We start from the raw sequence: 11,568 nt of genomic DNA on the forward strand, positions 1-11,568 counted from the left end.
AAAAAAATTTACCTGAAGAAAACTGGAAAGAAAGGCTTGGAGATCTATTTGCAGACAATCACTTGCAACCGCTATTGACTTCTATTCTAACCTACACATAGAATTCTACTCAACATACACAGAGTCACCATAAGTCAGAAACTATTTTTAGGGATTTTTGTGTTGTTGTTGTTTTTTTTAATTCAGAGAAAGTAGGTGATGATTCAGACAAGTCAACTTGTCAAAGAGTAAACAGTTCACGTACAGTGTGCTGTTGAGTGAGCCACTTGATTAAGGTATAATCAGTGATGAGTTGGATGAAGAAAATGAGGGGAAATAAAGAACTAAAAAGAAATTTCCAGTTTCTGGCTTAAGCAGTTGCTTAGTGAATTCTGGTACCATTTCCCAAGATAGGAAAAGTGAGCAAGACAGTAGAGGTTTTGAGGAACAAAAAAGTAATATTGTTGCTGATGTTAGGTGCCACTGAGTTGACTCTAATGCATAGCAGTCTTATCTACAACAGGGGGAAATCCTCCTTAATTTTAGATGCATGAAATATGAAGTTTAAAAGGGATACCCACATGGAAATGGTAAGTAGGAATGAGATATATGGTCTGAACATGAGTGGAGAGATTGGGGATTCTGGATGTTGAAAATAAGTAGAATTTTAAACTGGTTCCTTCTTGTTTGACTCTGCTAAGACTTGCACTTGATAATGCTTGTGTGAAACCCATACTTGGATCAGAAGGCAGAGATCAGAACAGAGTAAGGAAACACCACGACACTGTTTAACATCAGAAGAGCATATACCAGGGATGTGTCCTAACTCCATATCTATATAAGGAACAGGTTATCTAGAAGGCTGGGCTCTATGAGGAGGAATGTGGCATCAGAATTGGAGGAAAACTCATCAATAACCTGCATTATGCAAATGACACAACCTTGCTTGCTGACATTGAGGAGGACCTGAAACACTGCAGAAGGTCAAGGATTACAGCCTTCAATATGGATTGAGGCTCCACATCAACAAAACAAAGATCCTAACCCCTGGGCTGATTGAGAGCATCATGAGAGATAGCGAAGAGATTGAAATTGTTGACAGCTTCAGTTTGCTTGGCTCTACAATCAGCATTCTTGGTACAAGCAGCTAGGAAATCAAAAGCTGAATTTCATTGATAAAGTCTGCTGTCACAGACATATCCAGAGTAGTGAAAAGCAACAATATAAGTCTGGAGACTAATATGTGCCTGATCCAGGCTATGGTCTTCACAATTATGTGCTATGCATCAGAGAGCTAGACAATGTCTAGGTATGATAGAAGGAGAGTTGATGCCTTTGAGCTGTGGTGCTGGAGAAGAATATTGACTATAACATGGACTATGAGGAGAACAAAAAGGTGCATTCTGGAAAGGGTGAGACCAGGCTCCATCTGATATACTTTGGGCATGTTGCAAGGAGGGACCAGTCCTTGAAGAGGGAAGTCAAGCTCGGGAGGGTGAAGGGGCAGTGTAGGAGAGGAAGACCCTCAATGAGATGGATTGACTCGGTGATTCGGGTAATGGGAGTAGGTGTATCAGGGACAATAAGGTTGGCTCAGGATAAAGCAGAGTTCAGACATGTTGAACATAGGGTCACTATGAATCACAGGCGACTTGAAGGCACATAACAACAAAGCAACAACAACTCTAGATATTGACTGTGTAGATTTCAACAAATTGTGGCTAATTTTGAGAACAGGAATCCAAAACCACTTGATTGTATTCATGTGAAACCTTTACCTAGATCAAAAATCTGTCACTCAAACAGCAAGGAAACACGGTATCATTCAAAATCAAGAAAGGAGTGTGCCATAACTTTTCAATGTAAATGCTGGACAGATCATTTGAGAGGCTGGATTTTATGAAAAATAATATGGCAGCAGGATTGGGGTAATACTCATGAACAACCTGTGTTATGCAGATGACACAACCTTTACCTTGCTCACCAAAACTGAGGAGAATATGAAGTGTTTGCTGAAAAAGATCAAGAACTGCAACCTTCAATATGGATTGTGTCTCAACATTAAGAAAGCAAAGATCCTCACCACCAGGCTAATAGGCAGCATCAAGAAAGGTCGAATAAAGAGTGAAGTTGTTAATGATTTTATCGTGTTTGGATCCCAAATAACACGTTTGGCACCAGCAGTCAGGAAATCAAAAGACAAGTTGAACTGGAAAATCTGTTGTCAAGGATTTCTCCTGAGTGCCAAAGAACAATGATGTCACTCTAGAGGCTAAAGGGAGCTTCATCCAGGCCATGGTTTTCTCAAATGCTTGCTGTGCATCTGAGAGCTGGACAATGAATAAGGATAACAGAAGAATAATAGATGTCTTTGAGTTGCAGTGCCAGAGAAGAGTATTGAACATGCCATGGGTTGCTGAGAGAAAAGGTCTGTTCTGGAGAGAATGAAAATGGGTGGCTTTTTCGAGGCGAAGATTCTGAAGTTGTGCCTCAAATACTCTGGGCATATTGTCAGGAGGTAGCAATCACTGGAGAAGGACATCTGTTTGGCAGGATGGAGGGTTAGCACAGAAGATGAAGATATTAGGTGAGATGGATATTTATAGTGACTGAAGGAATGGAGTCAGGTGTGGCAGAGATGGTGAGAATGGCTCAGGATAGGGCACGGTTCAGAGCTATTGTTCACAGGGTCATTATGAGTCATACATAGTTGACTTAATGACACATAACAAAAACAATTTTTATAATTATTTTGTTATTGTGTACTGTCAAGTTGGAACCAACCAATAGCTGACCTTCCAGCAGGCTTTCAGAGGCAGGTATTTACACAGGAAAAGATTGCCCATCCTTCTCCCATAGAGCAGTTGATGGATAAAAACAGCATGCCTTCAGGATTGCAGTACACCTTCTTGCTATTAGATAACATCTACATAGTTTTTTAATGATATTCTCAGTTGATTCCTCTAAATCCTGTTAAATTGGAATAACACAGTGGAAATTCTGTAAGCAAGAAGATAGCATGTAGATGATGTGAATTAATGAAGCCACTCCTACAGCTACATTTCAGACTTTGTAAAATGTACATAGTTCAATCCTTATAATTATGCTAAAATGTACATTTTATTAGTGTCATATTGACATTACAGTATTTTTACATATTGATTGATCCTGGATGATACAAAGCATTAAAGCATTCAGCTGTCGATCTAAATGTTTAGGGCTTACATCCAGCCAGATACAGTTCAGGGAAAGAAAGACTTGGTGACATGCTTCCAGAAAGTGGACATTGAAAACTCTATGGACCACAGATCTCTTCTGGCACAGATGGCATCATCACGAATTGAAATTGATAATAACGACCTCAGATAACAACAATCTCAAATTGAGGCCTACCATACGTAAAATACCTACCTAAAGCTACAGCAGCATGTGGTAGTTCCTGGAAGCAGCTCTATGCGATCGCAAAATCTGTGCTTTGAATTGATGCATTTGGTGCTTTCCACCAGATATTGTCTACATAATATGAGTGGAGTGTTTTTGATGTGTGGTTGTGGTTTTTGTTTTGTTTTGTTTTGTTTACTTATTTTAATCCCTGTATTTTTATTACTAGTACATATATAGCCAATGCCCTCCTGGGAAAAAATATAAATTAAAACTTGGATTCGTAAATTAATGGATCCTGTAGAAAAGAACATAAAGAGCTAGACAGTAAACTTTATTAAATTCAATGCTGTTTCCCTTCACACCAGTATTTCCCAAAGAGAACTGAACTAAACAAGCAAGATTTGCAAAGAGAATGAGCTTCTATAAAGAACTGAATCAATAATTTGAAATCTGAAGACCTCTCAAGTAATTAAGAAGCATCAATCAGACATTAATTGTGAACTACATTAATATTTGTTATTTTCTATTAATTATAGATTGTTACAAACTTTGTTATATAACAATTTTAAGGCAGTTTTAGTACCATGTATTCTTTTGTATTAACTGCTCTGCAATACACAATGCATGTCTGAATATCCTGTTGGTCTGAAAAAGTAAAGATAAGATCTATAAACAAGTAAAAATGGTTTTCATATCAGAAATTAAATTATTAACCTAATAGCCAAACAAATTAATGTAACCTTTAAACTATTCCTAATCAGCTATCACTAAAGAACTTCAAAATTGATTTTCTGAACATATCTCTTCATAATTCTCTTGCTTAGACCAGCTTTTCTAACAATAGAGTGAGGGGGGGAACAAAAGAGAGAGGGCCATATTTTTCTAAATATTTCTGACTTCAAAGAGAAGTGCCTATTTTTTTTTAATAAATGTCTTGGTAAAGTAATAATGGTTGAAAAATTAAGCTGTCAAGAATGAATTAAGGAATAAGAATAATAAATAATGACCGGGGAAAACATAGTTACATTTTGATCTGATGAGGAAATGCATGTGTTCCAAAATGCCTAAGAATGTCTTTATTTTTAAAGTAGTTTTGTTGAGATATATACACCTTTCTGATAAACTTTCTGATGTTAAAGAAAAAATAATGCTTCATATCTTCTATCTGGAGAAAATAGTGGCTAGTAACACAATCTGCTGTTGTTATATTCTGTCCAGGGATCAATGATTCATGGATCTCATATAAACAATAGATCAGGACCTTGCCCTATCCTGTGCTATCTCTACCTTCTCTTCCATGTTCCCGATCCATTGTTGCAGTTACTGCATCAGTTGATCTCTCTGAGGATCTCCCTCCTCTCTTTAGTGATCCTTCTACCTTCCCCTGGTATGATGGGTTTTCCCCAAGTACCAACTTATGATAACATGTCCAAAACATATGAGATGAAGTTTCATCATTCTTGCTTCTAAAGAGTTCTTTGATTGCTCTTGCTCCAGGATAGACTTGTTTGTTTGCCCATGGGATACTTAATACACTCACCAACACCTCAAATATCAAAGGCATCTATTTTTTCTGGTCTTCCGCACTTATTGCACAACTTTCAGATGTATAAGAAACAACTGAAAACAGCATGGCTTGGATAAGGTGCACCTTATTCTTTCAACTGATGTTTTTGTTCTTTAGAATTTTGGACTTTGGAGAAGTCCTTGACAATAGATTTTCTCAACCTAGTAGCTGATGTTAGATGGATGTTGGCTGAAAGCAGGGAATACCAGAGGAATGTCTATCTGTTTTTCATTGACTTTGCAAAGGCATTTGACTGTGTAGATTATAACAAACTATGGCTGACTCTGAGAAGAATGGGAATCCCAGAACACTTGATCGTTCTAATGTGAAACTTATACTTGGACCAGGAGGCAGTCGTCAGAACAGAGCAAGGGAACACTACATGGTTCAAAATTGGGAAGGGCGTACGCCAGGGATGCATCCTATCTCCATACCTTTTCAACCTATATGCAGAACAGATTATCCGGGAGGCTGGGCTCTATGAGGGGAAATGTGGGGTCAAGATTGGTGGATGATTTATCAACAATCTGCCTTATGTGGCCGACACAATCCTGCTTGCTGAAACTGAAGAGGACCTGAAGCGCCTGCTGCAGAGCGTCAGGGACTGCAGCATACAATATGGATTGAGGCTCAATGTCAAGAAGACAAAGATTCTCACCACTGGACCAATTGGCAGCATCAGGATGGATGGTGAAGAGATTGAGATTGTACACAGCTTTAGTTTGCTTGGCTCCATAGCCAACAGTCTTGGCACCAGCAGCCAGGAAATTAAAAGGCACATTGCCATGGGAAAGTCTGCTGTTAGGGACCTCTCCAAGGTACTGAAGAGCAATGGTGTCTCTCTGGAAACTAAGGTGCGTCTGATACAGGCCATGGTTTTCGCAATCACTTGTTATGCATCAGAGAGTTGGACAATGACCAGGGAGGATAGAAGGAGAATTGATGCCTTTGAGCTGTGGTGCTGGAAAAGAGTATTGAGAATACCATGGACTGCTAGGAAAACAAATAGATTTGTCCTGGAAAGGGTTAAACCGGGTGGCTCCTTGGAGGCAAGGACTCTGAGGCTCCGTCTAACTTACTTTGGACATGTTGTGAGGAGAGACCGGTCCTTAGAGAGGGACATCATGCTTGGAAGGGTGGAGGGACAGCGCAGGAGAGGAAGGCCCTCTCTGAGGTGGATTGATTCTGTGACTGGGATAATTGGGGTGGGAGTGTCGGAGACAGTGCGATTGGCACAGGACAGAGCAGAGTTTAGGGCTGTTGTACATAGGGTCGCTATGAGTCACAGGCGACTCGACGACACATAACAACAACAACAGTACATCTTAATTTTTTAACTGACACTCCTAAAGAGGTTGATTTCCTCTGCTTAGACCAAGTAGCCAAGAACAGAATGGGGGTGGGGGGAAAAGTCCAACTTAGGTAGGGCAAATTTTTCTAAATGCTTCTTCCTTCAAAGAGGAGTCCCTATTTTTGTGATTCAAGTAAGTATAGTCATTGACAACTAAAATGGAATGGATCAAAGTTAAATGAAGTAATTGACAACTTCAGCCTCTTTTCCATCTATAATGGTGTTGCCTATTAGTTTACTTGCGAGGAATTTGGGGGTTTTTTGAGGTTTAGAAGTGATCTATATTTAAAGTTGTAGTCTTGGACCTTTGAAAGTAAATGCTTCAAGTCTTCTTCACCTTCTACAAGCAAGGTTATCATTACTAATTGGAACATGGAATTTATGAAGTATGAATCTAGAAAAATTAGAAGTTGTAAAAAATAGATCAAAGATCAAGATCTTAGACATTAGTGACGTGACATGGATTGGTATTGGCCCTTCTGAATCAGATAGGCATTTGGTATATTATCTCAATTCAGCAACTCGTTGCTGCAGAGCTGAAATTGTAGCTGATTCTCCAGTGGGTTTTCAGAAGCTATAAATTGCATAGAGAGAGATTGCCCATTTTTCTCTCACAGAGTAGCTAGTGGATTTGAACCCGGCCTTTTAGTTTGGCAACACACCTCTTTATACAGCAGACTGCTAGAGCTCATATATGATGCCAGGAATGAAAAATTGAAGAGCAATAGTGTCACATTTATAGTCAAAGAAAACCCTGCAAGTTCTATTCTGAAGTACAATGCTATCAATAAGATGCTACACATATACATACAAGAAAGATCCACTAATATAATTTTATTCAAATAAACACCATAACCACGAAAGCCAAAGATGAAAATACCAAGGATTTAAATATGCAACTAAGATGCATTCATAATAGTTGAGGATGTAATCAAAACTTTGGGAAGAAAAGAAGAAGGGCTAGTAGTTGGAATATATGACCTTGGTGACAGAAATTAAGGTGAAGATAGAATTATTATATTCTATACTCAATTATTCATTCATTAAAAATACTTTAAAAAACAACAGAACAAAACCATAAACAATGACTATGCATGCGGATTTAACTGATGGATTACATAGGAATCAGATTGACTACATCTGTGAAGAAGAAGAAGAAGAAGAAGAAGAAGAAGAAGAAGAAGAAGAAGGAGAAGGAGAAGGAGAAGGAGAAGGAGAAGGAGAAGGAGAAGGAGAAGGAGAAGGAGAAGGAGAAGAAGAAGAAAAAAGTTGGAGAAGTTCAACATCGGTAGTACAAACTAGACCAGATATTGACTGTGGAACAGAGCATCAATTTCTCATGTGCAAGTTCAAATTAAGTTGAAGAAATGAAAAACAAGTCCACAGGACCCAAATTTTACCTTGTATTTATTCCAATTGAATTTAAAAACTGTTTAAAAAAATATTTGGCTTACAGAACACTAGTCACTTAAGAACAGAAGAATGGTGGGATGATATCAAAGACATCATCCATAAAGAAAGCAAAAGGCCATTACAAGGAACACTTAATCTAGATACTATTAAGTGTTTCTGCATTTATCTCTCTGGACGAGAGAGGGAATAGCAGCAGTTATGAAGGAATGCTCAACTTTCTAGAAGAATTGCACCTAGTATATTTAAATAAAATAATAAAATGCTTTGCAACATCTCATTAATTTATTGGAAGGCAAGAATGGCCAATTTATATCAATTGATACTATAATTCTTACTTTAGACTTAGGGGACCAATATATTTTATAACTTCATATATATGAAATGGTTAGATTGGTAAGTGTATAATAAGGAGAGAGGTGAACTAAGAACTGAATACTTTGGAGACACTAGACTTCTGTTTATAGCTACAGAAAAATATGAGGACAGACATAGGTAATGGTTGAACAATTTGATGCACATAAGTAATGTCAATGGAAAGTATATGTAGAGATTATTTAAATAACAGAAATTTGTTGGTTTGTACACACACACACATATATACATACATATATACACATATATATCTGCATATGTATACACACACATATATACATGCGTACACACACCATATATATATATATATAATTCCTATACAACAAAAACCTGAATGGCTGATAAGGATCTATGCTCAAACCAAAATAATTATTTAAACCAAAGTAATTATTTTCTTGATTCCACTGGGAAAACAATGGGAAAAACAAACAGCATGTCAATGATCAATTTTAGCATCAGTAATATTTATACAACTATAACCTGATGTAATAAAATATGGAATATATAGTAACAACCATGGCATCTTCCAGCTAAAAGACTGAATAACTTCCAAATTATTAGAAATGCAAGGAATAGAAGAACAGGCTAAATATCAGTTTTTGTTATTGTTGTGTGTTGTTGGATTGGAACAAACTCATAGTTGATCCTCCAGTGGGTTTTCAGAGACAGTAAATCACACGGGAGGATATTGCCTATCCTTCTCCCACCGAGCTGCCAGTAGGTGTGAACGATCTGCTTTGGAGATTGCAGCACAGTGGGGTAAATTTGTCATATAATGTCTATGCTACATGCAACCTAGACAATTTGCTAGAATTGACTTAAAGACAATAAAGCAGATGTAACAGAAGATCCTTATCTGGAGAAACATGTTGTCATTATGTGCCATCAAATCAACAGTGACTCATAGTGACCCTATAAACAATGTATCTGAAACCTGCTGTTCCTGCTTTGTGCCATCCTCACCACCTCCACTTGAATCCATTGCTATAGTCATTGTCTAAATTCATCCTGTTGAGGCTCTTCCACTTTCACACTGACCCTCCCCATCTTTCTAAGCATGATGACCTCAAAAGACTGGCACCTCCTTACAACATACCCAAATGTGTGAGATGGAGTTTCACTACCCTTACCTCCAAGGAGCACCCTGGTTTTACTTGTTCCGGGGAAGACTTGTTTATTCTCTTCACATTCCATGGTGCCCTTAGAACTTGCAACTTGTGTGTTTGTGAACTTTAGGAAAGAAGAATTCAACCCGAAGAATTGAACCATCTGCATAGATACTACATCCTTGTAAAATACGATAAAATGTGGAAGAAGTAAAATATGTATACAGGATCACAGCATTATTTTTAAAGGTTTAATCACATTAGCAAGTTTACTAAATTTGTGAAGCCTTCTGAAATGTAAAATGGAATTGAATCATGGCTAATTCTTTTGTCTCATTTCTAAAAATGATATCAAAGATTTAAAGCGTTGACTTCTTTTCAGAAAATATTCACAATCTTTAATATAAAATATACAAATATTTTATTTGATGATTTGCTTCCAAATTAATAATTATTTATTACTAGGTATAAAGTTTCTTCTCTCATATGCACAAAATTTACAAAATCAGTTATGCAAATTTCAGTCTACACTAATTACCTTAAAGCCAAATAATGGTGGCAGCAATAGGGGAGAAATGGGAACTTAAACACTAAAAAGTCATTTAGTAGGAGGGAAAATTATATAAAAAATGAAGTAGTTCAATGAAAAGGAAAAGAAATGTTGTAATAATTACACTTTTCTCTCCTGTTGTTGTTGTTCTTAGTTGTCATCAAATTGAGTACCACTCATAATGACCTGATTAACAGCAGATCTGTACCTGTCCTATCCTGTGCCATTCTCACAATCTCTGACACGCTCAAGCCCATTGCCACAGTCATTGTGTGTGTCCTCTTGGTTAAAAGTCTTCCTCTCCTTATAGTCCCCCACCTTTCCAACCATTATGCCCTTTTCCAAGGAATAACCTCTCCTAGCAACTTGCCCAAAGTATGAGACAAAGCTTTGTCATTGTTGTTTTCAAGACGCCCTCTGGCTTTAACTTCTCCAAGACATATCTGTTTGTTCTGTAGGCAATCCATGGGATATTCTATACTCTTCAACACCACAGTTTAAAGGCATCAATTCTTCTCTCTAGGATTAAGTTATTTTTAAGGATTTTTTTTAAATCCTCAAAGGTTAAACAAATAACTATTAGATGATTTATATTGGCATTATATGTCTTCTCCTTTGTATTGTAGTTATTCATCTTAATGTAGTTGGTTACCATTTTTCTAGTTAGCTCTGGCATATAGCATTCTCATACATAACAGAATGTAACTTTTCTGGAATCTGTGCCATCTTAATTTTTTAAGTCCCCTGGTGAGGTCACTTCCAATTTACTAAACATGATGTCTTTCTCTGGTAACTGGGTTCTCAAAAACAATGAATCACAATTAGCAAGTTGTAAGTATGACAGAAGTAGAATTGATGTCTTTGAGTTGTGATACTGAATATTCCATCGACTGCTAAAAGAACACATTGGTATGTGTTGGGGGCAAAGAGGGTGAAGTTTTGTCATTCATACTTTGGACATGTAGCTAGACGAAGCTATTCCTTGGAAAGGGGCATCATGTCTGGAAATATGGAAGGTCAGCAAAGGAGAGGAAGACTTCCAATGAGATGGGTTGACATGGCCAATTCAATAATGCAGTCTGGTATGTCAGAGATGAGGATGGCACAGAGTTCAGGTCAGCTGATTATAGGGTCATTATGAATAGTACTGGACTTAATGGAACCTAACAACAATAATAGTTGATAACAGTTTTTGGCCCACAGGGATTTCACTGGATAATTTTTAGAAACAAACTCCTGGCTTGCTAGTATGTCTTAGTCAGGAAGCTCTATTGAAACCACTCCATCACTGGTGACTGATACTTGAAACACCAGTGTAATAAATTCTAGCAGCTCACCAACACACAAGCTATCATGGAATAGTAGTGTTGGTTAAAATTTTTAAGGCTTTATTAATATTTATTATTTTGTTAGAGAGGCTTTTCCTTGGAAAGGGACATCATACTTGGAAAAGTCAGGGAAAGACCATGAACAAGATAGAATGACATAGTGACAGTAGCAATAGGCTCAAATGTGTCAGATCTGTTGTTCATAAGGTTGCTATGGGTAGTACTTGACTCAATGGCAACTAACAATAAAAACAATAACAAACACTGTGATTTAGAAATAATTCTTTCTGCCTGATTCGGTATTGTTGTCATGACAGGAGTCTAGATTGATGGCTGCATAGTGGACTGGACTTGGAGGGAAGGATTGTATAACAATGAAAAGAATTTTTCTTTTGCTTTTCAAAGAGAAGAATGAATTGGGGGGATGGGGTGGACAGGGAGAAAAGTGCAACAATGAATGAATGGAAATCCAAAGTCTCTGTAAATTTTCATTAAAATTAATAACATAATAATAATAA

At 37.4% G+C, this 11,568-nt stretch overlaps 1 protein-coding gene across 1 annotated transcript in view; it reads right to left on the reverse strand.

Annotated features, from left to right (window-relative positions):
* The window catches only part of LOC102856623, a 587,398-nt gene that overhangs the window by 478,039 nt on the left and 97,791 nt on the right, over window positions 1–11,568 (reverse strand). The gene's annotated exons all lie outside the window — the stretch shown is intronic.

Source organism: Elephantulus edwardii, unplaced genomic scaffold (assembly GCF_000299155.1).
Source record: "Elephantulus edwardii isolate Elephantulus edwardi_28Jun2011 unplaced genomic scaffold, EleEdw1.0 scaffold00101, whole genome shotgun sequence".
In the NCBI taxonomy this organism is placed as follows: domain Eukaryota; kingdom Metazoa; phylum Chordata; class Mammalia; order Macroscelidea; family Macroscelididae; genus Elephantulus; species Elephantulus edwardii.